Source organism: Colobus angolensis, unplaced genomic scaffold, assembly GCF_000951035.1.
Source record: "Colobus angolensis palliatus isolate OR3802 unplaced genomic scaffold, Cang.pa_1.0 Scaffold147, whole genome shotgun sequence".
Lineage (NCBI taxonomy): Eukaryota > Metazoa > Chordata > Mammalia > Primates > Cercopithecidae > Colobus > Colobus angolensis.
In genome coordinates, this window is record NW_012114566.1 from 7,516,684 (window position 1) to 7,535,690 (window position 19,007).

Sequence of the window (19,007 nt, forward strand, 5' to 3'; positions counted from 1 at the left end):
TATATGCAGACCATTGTTTGTGACGTGCTCTTTCTATTCCATTTCAACAAATGATTTTACTCTTTACCCTGAGTTCAATACCATAGAGTTAAGAATGAGAGAAGTGGCAAAATAGGGAAGAAATACACACATACGCACCTTCTAGAAGAATACACTTAAGATTCTAAACGTATTATCCATGTTGATGTAAAGCCTAATTTATTCAAATGAGAGCCAGCCTTATTCAGTGCTCTTTCTCTAAGTCTTAGAATTTGGCTACGAAGATTATAATATTTGGTAACTCACTTGAACAATACCCAAAGGGGCTTTTTATACTTCATTTTTTTTACAGAGAGCAAAGGTGGACAAATGTGAGAAGGAAATAACATTTAGCACATAGTTATTTGCCGGGCACTGTCATAAGTACTTTTTAATGCCTTTTCTTTTTCTGTGAAATTTAATTTTTACAGAAGCTATCCAAAATAGCTATCATGATCCTAATAAATCAGGATTTATCACATAAGAAAATAGATTCAAGGAGACGAAATAACCTGCCCAAGTTCACAAATGGCAGGGACATAACTGTCTTTTCTCTCTCTCTCTCACTCCTCTCTCCTCTCTCTCTCACTCCTCTCTCCTCTCTCTCTCACTCCTCTCTTCTCTCTCTCTCACTCCTCTCCTCTCCATGCCTAGCAGAGGCTGGCACTTCACTAGTGCTCATTAAACATATGTTTCAGTTGACATTGAATCTGGTTCCAAAGCCAGTGCTTTCCTCACTATTATTATAGCATCCATATTATGAAATAAACCAAAAGCAATTACTGAATTGTGTTAGCTTTGACTGTACATTATGTAGAGTCGGTGCTACATGTTCGTATACTTCAGTTAGCCAATGTGGTTTTGATGATAGCCATAAGACATTCCTCATTAGAAAATTGATGAAACCTTTATCCAATAATTGTCTCTGTGGCTGATATCCAAGCTCCATTCCATCTGTTCTAAATAAACCACCATCCAAACCTAGGCTACCCCTCAACACCACAGGATCAAGAGAATATGGTCAGCAGATCAGAAAATACTTTGGCTGGCCACCTTGACATCTATTCTCAATATTACCCCTAGGTCTCCATTACTCAACATAGGTCAGTATGGTTGTCAGTTCCCCAAATTTTCCTAAGAAGGAGCTAGGCTACCCAGCTATTCTCCATATTCTGAGATCTCTTATGTATACAAAGTTTATTCATTTTTTTTTCATTTTCATTGACCTGTAAATTTCTTACCAGCAACAATCATATTAGAATTGTTTATTACTGATTGGCAGCATGTAACACAGCACCCAGTCTGTAGTGTTCTGGATGAATGGGTAAATGCCTTTCTCACTGGCTACTGTTTACTGATGGGAAATTCTGAGTATATCCTGTTACTTCATTTAAACTTAACAATTATATGTTACCACTCTTCTCATATGTATTTGTTTGTTTGCACTGCCATAACAAAATATCACAGGTAGCTTAAACAACAGAAATTTATTTTCTTCCAGTTTTAGAGGCTAGAAGTCCAAGATCAAGGGCTTGGTTTGGTTTCTTCTGAAGGCATTTTCTTTGGCTTGCAGATGGTTGGCTGCTTTCTCGCTGTGTATTCACACGGTCACCCCTTGGTCTGTGGCCTAGTCTCCTTTTCCTAAGGCCTCCAGTCATACTGGATTAGGGTCCATCCATATGACCTCACTTCACCTTAATTATCTGTATTTCTAAATGTTTCAAACACTGAGGTACTGGGCATTAGGGCTTCAACATATGATTTTTTGGGGGACACAGCTTAGCTCGTAACATCATAGGACAGTGTGAGGAGCAGAGGGAACTGACAATGTCCTCTCCCCTATTAATTTTCTTTTGTAGGGAGTGGAGTGGAAATTCCTCCCTATGTAAAAATATGAGAAATGAGGAACCGGTATATGTCCCCCCAAATCTTACCTCTCACAAATGTATGAAATGCAAGGACTTCAGCAAGTGAATCTCCCTTTTAATGTTAGTATGTTCTATAAATGACCCTCACAACATACCTGCAACTTCCATCTGAAAATATGTTATTAGTCAAATAATGATTTGTGCCTGCAAATGCCCACAAAATCTGTAAGTCTGAGATGAAGAGCTTTTATGGACATTCCTACTTTTAAGTATGACAAAAATGTATTCTAAGTTGTTTGTTGCATGAACTATATCCTGTATCTCACTCATAATGTAGACTTTTTCCTTTTTGAATTTTGTATTAGGTTGGGCATGAGTACTCTACTGATTTGATTGCTGGCCAGTAATATTACATGAGCAAGAAATAAATATTAATTGAATTTATTTGTTTTTACTGTTTGTCTCACCTAATTAAAATTGAAATAAGTATCTTGAAGTATATTGCTTTCATATCAAAATTTAAAATGTGGGGCATTGACTTCTAGTGGTTGGCAGGAGGAAGCAAGGAAACAAATATTGGGGGGTGAAAATATATTGGAGGTCTACATTATATAGTGGTAAACATTTGGTAAAACTACTGTGTACAACAACCTGAAAGGAAGATGATACTGAGCCTGCCAGTCTAGAAAAAGTTGTTAGAGCAGCGATAACTTGGAACCAACCCAAATGCTCATCAGTGATACACTGGATAAAGAAAATGTGGCACATATACACCATGGAATACTATGCTGCCATTAAAAAGAATGAGTTGGTGTCCTTTGCAGGGATGTGGATGAAGCTGGAAGCCATCATTCTCAGCAAACCAACACAGGAACGGAAAACCAGACACTGCATGTTCTCACTCGTAAGTGGGAGTTGAAAGTGAGAACACATGGCCACAGGGAGGGGAACAGCACACACGGAGGCCTGTCGGAGGGTGGGAGGCAAGAGGAGGGAAAGCATTAGGATAAATGCCTAATGCACGCGGGGCTTAAAACCTAAATGATGGGTTGACAGGTGCAGCAAACCACTGTGGCACATGTATACCTAGGTAACAAAGCTGCATGTTCTGAACATGTATCCCAGAACTTAAAGTAAAATAGAAAAAGAAAAGAAAGAGCCAGAATATTCATGTGTTGCTGTCTGTTGCAATTAGCCAGATATTACAAGAATGAGATAATTTCAGGAAAGAGTATGCTGATTTGTGAGTACAAATTCCTTCCTAGGAATGTAAAGGCTATTGCTTCTGTACACCAAAGAGTAGGCAAAAAGACTAAAAAAAGTTTGACTGCCAAAGTCCCAAGAACACTCCTCAATTAAAGAAACTAACTCAACAATATAGCAAACAGGAAATTAAGGGGGTTGGAAGTTCTACTTCTGGAGTGACAGTATGGGGAGTTCTGCAGGCCTTCTCCTCATTTAAACTGGTAAACTTTTTTTTTTTTTTTTTTTTTAAGTAAGGTATCTGAAAGAAGCCCTATGGACATACAGCATGAGAATAAATATTTAAACATCTACTAAAATTAGGCAAGGAATGGGAAAGTCTGTGGTATTTGAACCTCAGTTCAATAGAGACCTGGATTATCCCACCCCCTCTCAGCTTAGGGAGACAGAAATTCCACTCCAAATGTGCTTAACCAACAACACAGGGCTCCCTTTTTCTTTCAACTCCAAGTTGGTGGGCTCTCCTCCTAGTAGGGGCAGGACATCAGTATTCCTCATCCTGTCTCAGCTACTTATTGTTGAGTCTAAATTCTGGGGAAGTGTGGCTAACTGAGTCTTCTTCTACTCAGCTCCCACTTACGGGAAAATGCTCTGCCTTGAGTGTGGCATTGCTGAGAGTATTTGGGGCCTTGGTTGCCCTTGCTCCAGATCAAGGGCTAGGAATTCCACACTGAGAGAAGCAAAATGAGGAGACCTGAAGCTAATGACCTCCCCACTCCCTCCACAATCTACTGAGTGCTAAGCTTCTGAAGTGGTGTTATCACTCAGGGAGAAGTGTGCCGTTGTCGTTGCCTCTCCTAGCTATAGCTCAGAGATTTTTCTGAGTTTGGGGGCAGAAAGAGAAGAGGAAGCAGGCCAGTGGACTAATATGAACCTATATATCCAAATTTCTCCTCAAAGTAACTTATTTTATTTGCAAGAGTGTAAAGAAGTTCAAGGCTAAGGGCACTGTCAAAAAGAGTGGCAGTTGTGGTGAAAGGAGTTTCATAGAGAAGTGGAAATGGACACAGTTGGGAAGAGACCTCCTGGAGTCAGGGCAAATCTCAAATACTTCTCTAGAAACCGTCCCTGAAGAAGCCTGACCTTGACTGGATTAGTCTTTGAAGCAATTTATGCCCCAAGGTATTTGTGAAAACAGCAGAACAATAAAAAGCCCAGTCCAAACCACTGTCATCCCATGCGTATACACAACATACACAAGGCTGTAACTCCTGAAGAGCAACAATAGAGGCTTTACACTGTGGGGGTGGGGGTAGGAGAATAGACTTCACTAATCCGGCCAGTCACTAAACAAGTAAATAAGAATCAACAAGTGTTTCTGCAATATATTATCTAAAGTATAGTTACAAAAATTATAAGACATGCAAAGAAACAGAAAACTATGACACATACACCAGAAAAAAGCGAGTGATAGAAACTGTAAGAACAAAATGTTGGATTTCATAGACAAATATTTCAAAAGTTATTATAAATATGTTCAAAGAATTAAGGAAATTTTAAAAAGTAATAGATGCTACATCAAATACAGAGTATAAATAAAGAGATAGAAATGATGAAACGGACCAAATTTAAATTCTGGAGTTGAAAAGTATAATTACTGAAAAATTTAAAAAAATTACTAGAGGGGCTCAGTAGTAGATTTGAACTGGCAGAAGAAATAATTTGCAAACTTTAAGATACATTGATAGAGATTACACAATCCAAAGAATAGTAAAAATATCGAACAATAAAAAAAAGTAGCGCCTCAGAGAAATGTAAAACACCATTAGTGCAACAGCATAAACCAGTGGAAGCATCAGATGGAGCGGGGAAGGAGATGGAGAGAGAAGCAGAAAAATATACTCTTAAACCTAAAAGACATTACTTAAATAACATTTAAATAAATGGAAGAATACTCATGTTTTGCGTTAGTAGGCTTAATATTATTAAGATACCTGTAATCTCCTAATCGCTCTACAGATTCAGTGCACTCCCTATCAGGATAGCAGCTGGCTTCTTTGTAGAAATTAAAAGGCAGACCCTAAAATCTGTATTGAATTTTGAAACACCAATATAAAACAATCTTTAAAAAGAACAAAGTTGGAGGACTCAAACACTTCCCAAGTTTGAAACAGATTATAAAACGAAAGTAATCAAGCAAGTGTGATACTGGCATCAAGATAGACATATACATCTATGGGGCAGAATAAAGAGTCCAGAAATAAACACATGGCTTCTATGGTTGACTGACTTTTGGCAAAGGTATTGAGACTATCCAACGGGAAAAGAAAACTTTGTTTAACAAATAGTGCTGGAACAACTGGATAACCATAGGCAACACAATAAAATTACACTTTTACTTCACACTTTATTCAAAAATTAACTCAAAATTAGTCAAACATCTGACTGCTAAAACCATAAAATACTTACTAGAAAGCATAGAGATAAATGGCCATGACTTAGATTTAGCAATGAATTTTTAGATATGACACCAAAAGCATAAACAATGGCAAAAATAATTGATAAATTAGACTTCATAAAAATTAACATTCAAGAAAGTGAAAAGACAAAGTACAGAATAGGAAAAAATATTTGTAAATCATATTCGTTAAGGGACTTGTATCCAGAATATATAAAGAACCCTTACAACTCAATAATAAAAAGACTCAACTGAAAAATGGTAGAGAGATTGAATAGGCATTTCTCCAAAGAAGATATACAAATGGCCAATAAGCACATGAAACTTTCTTGACATTGTCATCAGGGAAGTGAAAATCAAAACCACAATGAGATACTACTTTACACTCAGTTGGATGGCTATAATAAAAAAGTCAGATAATAGCAATTGTTGGTGAGGATGTGCAGAAATTGGAATTCTCATACACTGCTGGCAGGAATGTAAATTAGTGCAGCTAATATGAAAAACGGTCTGGTGATTCCTCAAATTATTAAACATATAGTTACCATACGCCTCAACAATGTCACTTTTAAATATGTATCCAAGACAAATGTAAACATGTTTCTAGAAAAAAAGTGCATGAATGTTTATAGTAACATTATTCGTAATAGCCAAAAGGTTATTGTTTTTGCTTAAATCTCAAATACTTATTGTCTGATGAATGGAGAAACAAAATGTGGTATATCCATGCAATGGAATATGATTCAGCCTTTAAAAGGAATGAATGCAGTGCTGATACATGCTTTAACATGAATCAGCTATGAAAACATGCTGAGTGACAGAAGCCAGTTACAAAAGATCACTTGTTATATGATTCAGTTTTTCTGAAGTGTCCAGAAAAGGCAAATCGGTAGAGATGGAAAGCAGTAGATTGCCCAGGTTGGGAGGATGGGGAAGTAGATAGGTGGTAGGTAAAGGTCACAGGGTTTCCTTGTGATAAAAATGTTCTAAAATTGACTGTGATGGTGACTGCGAATATCTGTAAATGTACTAAAAACCGCTGAATTGTATGTTATGTAAGTCATATCTCAATAAAATTGATACAAAAAATGAAGTGGGTTACCTTCCCACCCAAGCCTATTGTTTTAGATAACCTAAAGTAGCTACCATTAGATTGAGAGAGGTACATGAGCTCTAGAAAGCAAAAAATAATAAACAAACAATTAAACAAGCCAATGCAAGAGGTGTAAATTTTAAATCTGAAAAAAGAATTTAGGAGATGATTACTGACTCACGGAACTGTGTGGAGACAAATAGATCAGAAACTATGAGTGATTATGAAACACCCCTTGGTTCCCCAAACTTACATAGGCAGAAAATGGACAGCAATGGTTTTGATATCTGAAAGTGATTGCTGAAAGTGTGCTTACTGAAAAATGTACTTACTTCAGATATGGTCATGTAGGATAATGGACAAGGAAAAAAAAAAAAACAAAAAAACAGCATCCCAGAGAGTAGAGTCAGAGCAATGGAGAAGAATGGACACAGTAGATTCTCCTGAAGAGTTGAATCAGGGACTTGGAACTTGCTGAACTCTCATGAATTGGGGTTTCACTCTTCCTGCCCAGCAGGATTTCATTACTGGAATGGATGTATGATTACTGTATGTCTACCCTTTTCCTCTTTTCACAGTTGGAAACTTCATGAGAGTTATCTTGTTTCTGCTTTACCATTGATGTAGAAGTATACATAGAGGAGGGAAAGAACTTGTCTTCTTAGTTCACAGGTTATGGGATCACAAGAAGCCACCTCAAGCTTGAATAGAAAGAAATACAATAACTATGTGACCTATGGTCTTTGAGCCAGATGCAATAAGTAGACTGTCTCTTTTCAGGATATTCTTAAATGTGTTCTATGTGTGGGAAGAAAGAACATGATTATGGTGACCAGTAGAGCAGACAGTAGCAGAGACTGATACCCATTAAAAAAAAAAAAAAAAAAGAATCCAGTCTTTTCTTCTTCATGATCACACAACTACCTTTCCCAGCCTCTCTTATATTTACTTGTGGTCATGTGACAAGGTCCAACTAATAGAATGTGAGAAGAGATGTATATCACATCTGGCTCATTAAAAACCACTGCAAGCCCTTCTCCATTTTCTTTTCTCTTACCTGCTGTCTTGGAAAGAGCCAATCTCCATGGTGACCCTGAAAGCCATGTGTTGAATATGACTGAGCCTGCATTAGTCTCACTCGAGTGACTACATGGAGGAGGGTCTATCAACATGTTTATCCACTCAGTACCATTATTTAAATAGCAAAAATTCTCTTGAATTTGCACCATTACCCATTATTTTCAGTCTGGTATTTTTTTAAAAAGCAATTAGCCACCCCTAACTAATATAACTCTTATCATTGAATGCCTTTCTTGGACCCACTGAGTTTAACAAATTATTCTCACTGAGTATTTTTTATCTTTTTTTTTCTCTGATTTATGTACACTCTAGGAGGTGGTTTCAGTGACTACTTGGGCTACTTACATTCTATATAAAGTGTTTTTTTTTTTTTCCCCTCTTGAGTTTTATATCTTTCTCCTTGTTGGTAGTTTCATTTCTATAATTTCTAGTTGTATACATGATATATCTGTAATATTATTTGAAATAAAATGGGAAACATAAGGAATTGTACCCCAGCAAATTAAAACAGAGTGAATACAGAGTGGATAACATATATTGTGGCCTTTCCACTTGTCTTCCCCACTCTGTACACCTGAAAGATAAGATTAAAAAAATACTGCATTGGGGTACAATAATTTTGGAGTGTGAAGAAGATAAAATGTATTTAGGTCTGGAACAGTCAGTCTAGACTTTTAGACCTTTTTAACAGCTAATTTGAATTACTATTCAATAAATCTGGTTGATGACTGTGGAAGCAATGGATACTCTGACCCAGCAGTTTGGATGGACTATGATTGTGCTCTACACATCTTTTAATTTGGTTCTTGTTTCATCTTAATAGTAGACTATAAGATTTTTTTCATCCTTTTCAACTTGCAATGCTGAAAAAATTTCTAGAAAGTAGCATATTAAAAAAAAGCCAGAGTGTTACTCATTTAAATAATTTATTTTTCAATCAGGGACATCAGTTTGATGATTAATACTTTGCATTCATTTTCTCCTTTTAAGAAACCTGAAACAAACAGGCTTGCATGGTGTATATATAATTCATTTAGGTGTTGAAGTCTGAGCCTACATTTGTAAGAGAAAATTTCAAACGAGCCATAATTAATATGTCACTTTAGGAGGAGCAGTGGGATGAGGGGGTGGAAGTAAATGGATCTACCTGATGTTCTTGCAGTGTATGCGTGGAAAGGAGAAATTAAAGTTAATGCACAAAGAAAGGATCAGCTTTGCAAGCTCATTTCTTTGAGTTCATGCCGAAGTAAATAGGTATATCTGTGGTATCTCCTTCTGGAGGTGTGGAAAGTGTAGGTTAAGTGTGATGGACTACAGCACATTTCAGGAGAGGAAGCTTGAACAGTGTATTAATCTAGAAGACCAACCTTGCTTTTTTTTTTTTTTTTCTCAGCTCCACTGCCATTTACTGGGTGAAATGTAAAAAAGCTGTTTAGCAATTCCAGCTCCCAATTCTTTCTTGAATAAAGAAAACCAACAGATCCTTTTCTACCTCATCTGTTAATGTGAAGTGAAAAATTGAAGCAGAAATGTATTATAAACATATATCACACTATATGCTTATGTATATCTTCCTTGAAATTTTGATTCCATCATCACTGGGATAGAAATTTGGTATGTCAATCTAGGTAAAAAGATTTTCTGGCAGTCCTTTAAGATGAATCTTCAGGTATTTCCAGTGAAATTTGGTGAATTCAGTTCTTTTCGCCATACATAGGGTAAGGAAGGGCTTCTGTTCTATCACTGTGATGAAACTTGTCTGGGCCACTCCAGACAGAAAACACCACTTCTTTCTTTATTTCTGGTTGATTTCAAGACCATTACTCAAGGATTGTGAATATGGCAAATGCTACATCTTCTAGCTAATCTTAAGATGTGATTGACTTGTCTTTACACATAATGTTAGAACTTTGAGATGAAAGAGATTGGAACTGAGAATCAGAAGACTTACTATTCTTGGTGGTCAAATCCTTATGGAGGGTTGTGCCTAGTTAAGATCCTTTTGGAAGAGATCTTCTTCCTTAAGAAATTTCTTAAGGTCCCCTTAAAGAGATCCTTGGAAGACCAGTGGGCCCAGGGGAAGAAGAAAAGAGTGAGAGAACTTGCGAGAACAGTGAGTCCCCTGTTTTTTGAGGAACTGTTGTTGGAAGTGAGGATGTTTAGTCTGGAAATGAGATGCTTTATGGGAGCCATGATAGCACAATTATAGTGTATTCTTCCAGAGAAAAAAAACAAAAATCAGAAGATGAAGAAAACCAACACAGAACTGGTGGTATACGTTACAGAATTAACATTCAGTTGAATGCAATGGAAATTAACATTCAGTTGAATGCAACGTTCTAATAACTGTTGTTGTTAAATAATGGTAGTGAGGTTCATATCACATTGTTTTAGTAGATATTAGTACTACATTTATTGAAAATGTTTGCAAACTTTGGGAAATAAGTTATATCATTTGAATTTCAAAGTATAGGGTTAGGATAAGAGTGTAGACACAGAAATCAGAGGAGTTGAAATTTCATCCTGGATTCCATCATTTACTATTTGGATGTCTTTGATATTTTATATCTTCAAGCCTAATTTTCTCTTCTATGAAATACAAATGATCACAGTATTTATCTGATTGGGTTGCTATCAGTATTAAATAAGACAATATATTTAAAGCGTTTAATACAGTTCTGGAATACAGGAGGTGATCAACAAATGAATAGTATTTATTCATTATTATTATTACTACTATATGACTTTCAACCTGAAGAATTGTGTATGATGTGCTCTTAAATCATTGCAACAGATATTTTTCTGTGGAAGAATATCTTAATATAGCTAATACTTCAATTTTTTTCCCCATAGTTAGAAATATTGCAAAAAGTGTTACTAAGAAATCATTAAAATTTGCGTCTTATTCATAAGATTGCTGTTAATATTATGCCACATTCTGTGTTTGTGTGGAAAGTCCATGTAACCCTTCCTTAATAAAAAGGACAGTTACAAAGTAAGTGCCATTGATGAGCAAAATGGAGACTATCTGGAGGAAAATCAAGTAACTTTTCTACCTTTTTATAATATATCAGATACTTGCATATAGATTGAGATTTCCCTTTTCTAACATTCCAAGTTTCTCTCTGCTGTTGTAGGAACATTTTATGACAGTGGATTTTTAGAAATTAATTATGTCATCAGTTACTTGTTCATTAATAAGTCATGGAGAGTTTGAGGAAGAAATGAAATGAACACAGGTTTTTGTTGTTGTCATTGGGGTTGTGAAGGTTTATATCTCATCTTGTCAAAAATTAGAACAAGTAACTAGAGACTTTAGACAAAAAATTATCCAGGGGAAATTCATATTAATAGCCTTAAGTGTCTAATTAATTTAATGCCATTTCTTGCATTTACATAAACAGGTTTAAGTTTATAGGAGTTTGCAATCTGTGATATAGGAGTTGCAATTTCTATGAGCTCCTTGAAAACTCTTTCTGTGTTCTGCTCTATTCTCCTCTCCTTTCATAAATTTTGGTGTTAGAAAACTATTAGTCATAAAAAGGCATTTATAGTTCAATATAATTTTCCTTCTTTTTCTTTTATTTTCTTTAAAATGCAGTTTTAAAAGTAATAAAATCCTTCTGTAAATCTTCAATCTTTTTTTCCTAAGGGAAGATTAATTTGTAAATATGCTAATGGATTTGTATAATATTAAACTTTCCCAAGAAAAATTACATTACTTCATATGAATGAACACATCTATCTTATTCAATTTATAAACTAATGGCTGAAAACCCCAAAACTGTTTCCTACTATGTGTCTTGTAACTAAAATGACTGCAGGCACAGCCACAAGCTTGGCATTTCACAGCAAATTTATTGGATGATTTTTGTTTTCAATCACTTTATTGAGTTTTCCTCATTTAGCTGTATTTGGATTGTAACTAATAAAATGCAATTCCCCTTACAAAAAGGTGAAAAAGTAAACATGCCGCTTAAAATAGAAGCGATTTCTAAACAGGAAGTAGGCTGAAAAGAACAAATGCCTAGTTTAAAAGTGCTATCAGGAGTCGGGATGCTGTGATGGCGATGTTCTCACAGCTAGCTTTCATTAAAACAGCAGGGTGACTGCCTGGGTTAGGCAATGAGCTAAGGACCTGATGGTTCAGTTAGGTAGCTCTTCAGATATTATGCATGAGAAACTTAACCCCTCCTCATCTTGGTTGTTTCTTTGTTACTTATTTTCACCAGCTCTATCCTTCCATTGCATAAATTATTTCCTGGAGTCAGGAGGTAATACCTTGGTGCCCTGCTGGTATCCTGAGATGACCTTAAGAGTGATGTTGGCTAATGTCCCCAGGTGATACCCCAAATTCTGAGGTAACATTCGCATTACTTAGACATCTCCCTCTGAGGGGCACGATGAGAGCTGGCTGGACTCACAGGAGAAATATGCAGGAGAAGAAGGGGCTCTAAATTGAAAATTAACACGAATAGTTCCATAGTAGACTAGAAAAGAACTTCTTGGAATTCTGAGAATTCTTCCCAATAATTAGATACTCTGTTTTCATAAAGGTTCTTTGCTAGTCACTTGAAATAATTCACATTCAGGGAAGATTGCAGTGAAGGGCAATTATGACGGTCATCTCACTTCTTGTATTTTACAGAAGAGCATATTAGGAGGCTCCCGTGCAATGGTGAAGGGAAACAGGGTCTGGTGAGCTGTCCCCACAAAGGTCAAGTAATAGCTGTAGAAAGTAATTTATAATGATGTGACTGTTCAACTTACTTTGTTCTTAAAAGCTGGGCCTTTGCTTTCTGTATTTTTGTTGACTTTCATGACATGATTTAGGGAAAGTGATTTAAGTTCTTCTTTTGTGGGTTTTGTTAACCGGGACCCCCTGACTTCCTCCATGCATGCCAGTGGTGTGGATTGCACTTGCCAGGTTGTTCTCATGGCTTATAATAGAAATCCAACTTAAACTAGTTTCAGCTGGGCAGTGGGTAGAACGGAAGAATGTGTTGGCTTGGCTAATTGAAAGTCTCAGGAACATAGCTAGAATCAGACATTGCTGTATCCTGGGTCTCACATTATGCCACTAGGGGCTGATCAGCTTCCGTCTCTCAACTCAGCTTCCCTTGGTTTGGTTTTATTTTTAGTCAATTACCTGTGGCCACCAACTTGTCCAGTCATACACTGAGTTTCTCTTTTGCATCGATCCTAGAAAATCCTAGGGCTGTCATTATCCATCTTCAACCATGTACCCACCCTTGGAGCTAGCATGTGAGGGTCAGTTTCACCCTACTCATAAAGAGTCAGAGTGGGAGTATAATTCTTCAGAGCAAAGTAGAACAACTCATTCTAGATACAGGAGGAATGTGTGCTGTGCAGTCAAAAAGGACATGTCTCTACCACCATTATGAATGAATGAAAGAGGCATGACATAATAAACAGCTAGGAAAAGGGACCCCAATGACAAGACCATAACAAAAGGGGCATCTTGCTACCACATGAAGAGTGCCTAGGTCATTCTTTGTTGGGGCCATGCCATTCAAAGTGATGTGGTTGATTGAAATGTCATCTAAGTGGGTCTAGATGTAGCTGGGAAATAAGGCATATCCTTGTCTTATGAGCAGCTTTATAATGTTCTGTGTTTTGTGTCTTCCAACTAGAATACAAGTTTTCCAAAAACAGGCACTGTATTATACTCTATTGTACTTCTCTAAGAACATAGCACAGTTCTGGCCGAAGAGCAAACATTAAGTACAGACTTCTGATGGATTCATTTCAGCTGTTTGTAATGCTTATCACACAAGGATTTCTCGGTGAATGCTCTCAAAACCCATCCTCACTGACAGCTACATTTGCTTCCCATTTTTCCATATTACTTGAGGAGTCTGAATATGTCCTTTTAACGTGCCTCCAGGTTTCTGTGCTTTCTCTCACACCACCAACGCTCTGTCTGGCAGAAGCTGAGACCACGGCTGCTGTCTTTCTTCCCATACTGAAAGGCTGTGCTGCACAAAGTATTGCTTCATGCTGCTTTCCTGATCCGCTTTGCATAACTGCCTGGAAGAAAGTACTTTTATGGATAATCCAACGAGGGAAATATATTGAACATTGCTTTACTTTAGCATATTTTATGGGTTAAATCCATTAAAAATACTATTACAGTGAAATTCTCTATAGAGCAAGCATTTCTCCAATTCTAACAGTGTTCAACTAGTTTTAAAGCATATTTCATGCCTTGTAATTAGAAAACAACCAAATCATTAAGATAGTTTCCTAAGAACATAAATTGTAGAGGTCTGTCAGAGTTCTTGATTCAGTTTATGGAAGGGGCCTTAGAGATAATATAATCCTGGCTAAGAAATAGATTCATCTTGTGTGCCAGATTTGATCAGTTGATGGTGGCTGCCTGGAGAGCTGTGTTAAGAAATAATATATGGCTAAGTCCAGACTCAGTGGAAAAAAGTGCCGGAGTTGATTTTTTTAAATGTCTACCACGGTTAAAGAAGGGAAGAGTAGCACCATATGTACCACCTATTTGCCGACTGGGCACAGTCTCTCATTTTACAAAATTAGAGAAATTAGTCCAAGATTATATTACTAGTTAGTAGCAGAGCCCAGTCTTTCTAGCTCAGTCTCTCAATATTCCCTCAAAGACTCTTTTCAAATGTGTTAACTGAGAGAGGCCTGCAAAAGCAGTCAGAACGGAGCTTGATATATCATCTAACTCCTTTAACTATTAGCTAAATGTGACATTTAATTAAATTATACATTCCTTTATTAACCAAAGACTTACCAACTATTTATTGACCACGTACTATGTGCCAAGCAGACATAGTGCTTGGCACAGTTGATGCACATGACATCTCAATTTGTTCTTCAGTGGCTGATCATTTTTTATACCAGAAAGAAGGAGCTAGATTGTGTCATGATTCATCTCTGGCTCTGTTGTTTTGCTTTCATTCACTACTAATTTGGTTCCCTCTTTGAATCTTATAGTCTACCACCCATAGATAAAGGAGAAGCGTTTCACTAACATCCTGTGTATATTGTCTACTTTCCTAAAAAAGTACTACCCTTTGGACTCTATGATAAATCTTGTAAAGATGGAATTATATTCAAGGGAATTAGCAGCACATTGTGGATCTAGCTTTTAATAACAGGTGTCTAACGTGTGCATGCGACATGCAAAATATGCTGATGCAAATGGATGATTGCATGTGCAAAAATATGCAGATTAATGTGCAAACAGATGTTCAAATAATTTCCCATTATTGCATGCCATTACCCTTTTTGAATGCACAACTGCATATTTTGTATACAGATATGTTTGCATTATTTATATTTCATGTGTGCAATTTATACACAACTTTTCAAGGACTGGTCTCCATCATGTCCCTAATTGGGAAGCCTTAACCTTCCAATGCATTTTCCATTCTGTGAGAGAGTTCTCTGCAGAAAAAGGAAAATACTGTGACTTACCATTAGAAAGCTCAATATTACCAGAAGATAAATGCTAATTTTTATCTGTCTCTCTTGGTTAGAAATGTGGTCCTTTCCTATCAATACAGCTTTTGATGTCAGTGTAATAAAATGTAAAATCTGTGCAGATTCTCAAACTGTCAAAACAACAGTATGCACTTAACGAAACTTATCTAGCTCTTGGTAAGTGTTTAATTTTTTTTGTTTTGTTGGTTTTTCTTACATTCAGTGCTCAGAGATAACCCCATGAAATATATCTTTGATTTTGAGGTAAAAGAAATCTTGGCTTATCATGAACTCTTTTAGGAATTTATTCTTTTCTGGACAATTTTAGGTATCACATCAAAAAATGAAAAATAAAATAAGGTTATAATCTCATTTTTATACCAAGCATTTTAGATGATTGGCTATAAATTGCTGTATTTCATTACTAAGGTGGTTAAGTACAATTCATATATATCATTTGAAAACTAAAATCACAGAGGCTTTATATCTTTCTCTGATAATTGATCCTAACATGATATTTTCAAATACTCCAAAGTATATATTTCTAGAATATTTCACCATGTCACCGTTTTCTTCAAGCTGAGTTTTGGCATTAATTGATTCAACATTTTCATGTATTCATTAATAGGACACTTTATTCTGCCATCATCTTTTTTCAAATTATCCCCTCCTCAAAACATTGAAATGCGTACTGCCCCACCCCCACCAGAATCTAGAGGTATCTATATCTGTGTTTAAATAGCACTTAAATAATAGTGCAGGCAGGCAAGTTGGGGGAGGTAGGGGTAGGGGAGTGGAAAGAAGACAACACAGACGATTCTATGGAGAATTACTCCTCTGTTTTATAAAGAAAAAATTATGGTGAATCATCTATTATTATGCAACTGGTAAGGTAAGTATTAAAATACAGTTCTTATATATTGCTACAATTTAAAAAAGTAAATGTGGTGGGGGAATTCAGTGTGGTTGTTATTACTCTAAATACAAATGTAGAGGTTGTGTTGGAAAGTAATATTTAAGATATAGCATCTCATTCATGATCTCTGAATAAAAAGTTGGACATGTTTTCCACGCTGAAACCTGAAGCAAAGCGGAGACAAGAGCTAAATGTTTGTTGGCTTTTGAGGTGCCCCTCCTCCGATGCCACTTATTATTATGAGTTCCGAAGCATTAAATCTAAAGGCCCATCAGCTCACATCTTCCAGCCCTGACTGTCTGTGGACAGGACCCTGTCTGTCTGTTTCCTCTATTGCACTATTTTGTTTGTACTACTGTAATCATTTTGCTGGCCCAGATCTGTGTGGGTGTGCTGGCAGCTTTACAACAAAGTTACATGGGAACAGAGTTAAGGTTGAATATTTATTAGAAGAAGCCATCTGGCGTCAGGCTGTCTGTACAGGGGGGCTCGTTTCTTTAGTACTCCCTCCTCTTTCTCTAGAGCTCTTCCTCCCTTTCTCTGTCCGGTGCTCTCTCCCCCTGCTCCTCATTTCACAGTTCTGCAGAAGTTGAATGTGCCTCTCTAACCCATTGATTTTGTCCTTTGCATTTATGCTCTTACAAAAAAAATCACCAGATCGTCTGTTTCTTTTAAATTTGTTCTTTTTTCTTGGAGGCAGCGTGTTGCTTGTTTCCATGCTGACAGTGCCCACTGAGGGACACCAGTAGAAGGCAGCAGGTCCCCCACAGCACAACAGCGGCTTCACAGGTGGGCTTACAAGTTGCCCTAAATATCCATTTTCTCTTTCTGGTTTTCTTTTCTGTTTTTCTTTTTCTTTCTTTTCTTTTCTTTTTTCTTTCTTTCTTTCTTTTTTTTTTTTTTTTTTTTTTTTTTTAGGGGCCGACCTATATAAAAACACCTCTCTCTGGAGCCAGGTTAATGTCCACACAAGCAATAGAATGCATTCCTAGAGGATAAGTCATTTCCTCAGCCTTTGCCATCTTGCTGCACCTCAGCATCTTAATTGATTACCAAATTGTCTTTGAGGTGTTTAGTTTCTTCATTTACCATTTTTGTGTGAGTCAGTTGTTTGTTTTCCTTTTCTGTGAATGTTCCTCTTTTCTTTCCTTTTTTTGTTGTAGCTACAACTCCCTCTGCCTCTGTGTGTTCTTCACCACTCCCCCAACAGCATTTGCTGAGAGCCTTCCCCAGCACATGTAGCTTATCCCATAGCTGTAAGTGTGCTCCACAAGATGCCATTATCACCAACTTGATAGAGCAATACCTATTTTAAAATACACAGGGTATGTCCCTCATGCAGCCAGACGGAGGGAGGCTCATGAGCCCAGGATCACCACTACACTTGAAAATCCATTCAGATGTGGCAATACGTATTTTGTGAATGCAAAGGGGGCCTGTCATTCCTGTTTTGCTTCTTGTGGGATGACAGCCAAATTCTAGGTTAGCTTCAGTTACGTCCCCATAAGTGAACTTCTCCCTTACTCTGCAATGCGAGAAACTGCCCAGAGAGAGATTCCATGGTGAGATTGCACTATGGAAAAGACGATTTCTGTAAGATCTGGTAAATCTTCAGTAATGCATTTATTCTGATATTGGAAGAGTGGCGATTTGTTTACTCAGTTCTTTATTTTTTCCAGAGTATAGGAGTTATCACAGAATCTGAGGGAAGAAATTAAAATATTACTGCAGGACTGAAAACCTCCAGTGCGGATGGGCTATTAAGAATCTAGAGTTCAACAAGCCTAAATTGAAGTCAGCTTCGTAACTGCTGTCTCTGCTCCATTGTAAGGCTGGATTTTTTTTTTTTTTTTTTTTTTTTTTTTCCTGAGCACAGTTTTTCATCATTTTCTCAGGTGGGCTATGGACTAGCCAGCCACTTTAGTAGAGAGCCCTTGTTTCAGGCAGCTTCAAATGCCTCATCATTTCTCAATGAGTTTCAGCTCCAGGAGATTTCAGTGCTGGAAGAATTGCAATAAGCTATGAAACTGTATCCCTTCTCAAGACTCTTCCGAGTCACTGGGGAACTCTGGCTTCCACGGGTAATGGTAATCGCTCCACTCACTTAGAGAAGGAAGGTACCACCTCGGGGGTCACATGACAATACCAAAGAGGTTAAATCAACTTCCAGCTGAGGTTTTACAGATACTTTTGGGATTTTGGAATGATATTACCATATTATTGTGCTTTTACTCTTGTTTCTTTTGGCTCGGGGGTTGACGAAATAGTCTTGTGTAATAGATTTACCCAGGGAAGGCTTCACCTGATCCAGGCAAGACTGGGCTCCAGCGACACTCCATTTTGGTTTAACGAATAAGAAAGGTCTCAAAGAGAAATATTGTTGGTACTCTGAGACTTGTATTTATCTTTAATTTCTGGAAGACTTAGGATAAGAATGCAACACAGTATCTCAGGGGAGATGAGTACCGGATGAGAGTAATAGCTATTAAAATGAGAGGTGTTCAGGGAAATGGCTGGTCATTTGATGCGTTACTTTTCCCCCTTCACAAATCTGCCTAAAAGAGTTACCTGATTCATACACCACTGGGATATCTAATTGTGCCTATATTTAAGAACTTATGCATCTACCTATGTTTTCCTGCAAAGACTTAATTGGATAAAGAAATAGCTTTAACCCTAATGGTCACACTAATCATCAAGATTGAATTATGGGTTAATCACTGACAATCATAAGGAAAAAATAACTTTTTAAAAATTCTATATACCTCCTTCTAAAGAAAACAAAGCAAGGGTATAATACCTGGTGAAAATTTTTTATTTATTTATTTATTTATTTATTTTTTTATTATACTTTAAGTTCTAGGGTACATGTGCATAACGTGCAGGTTTGTT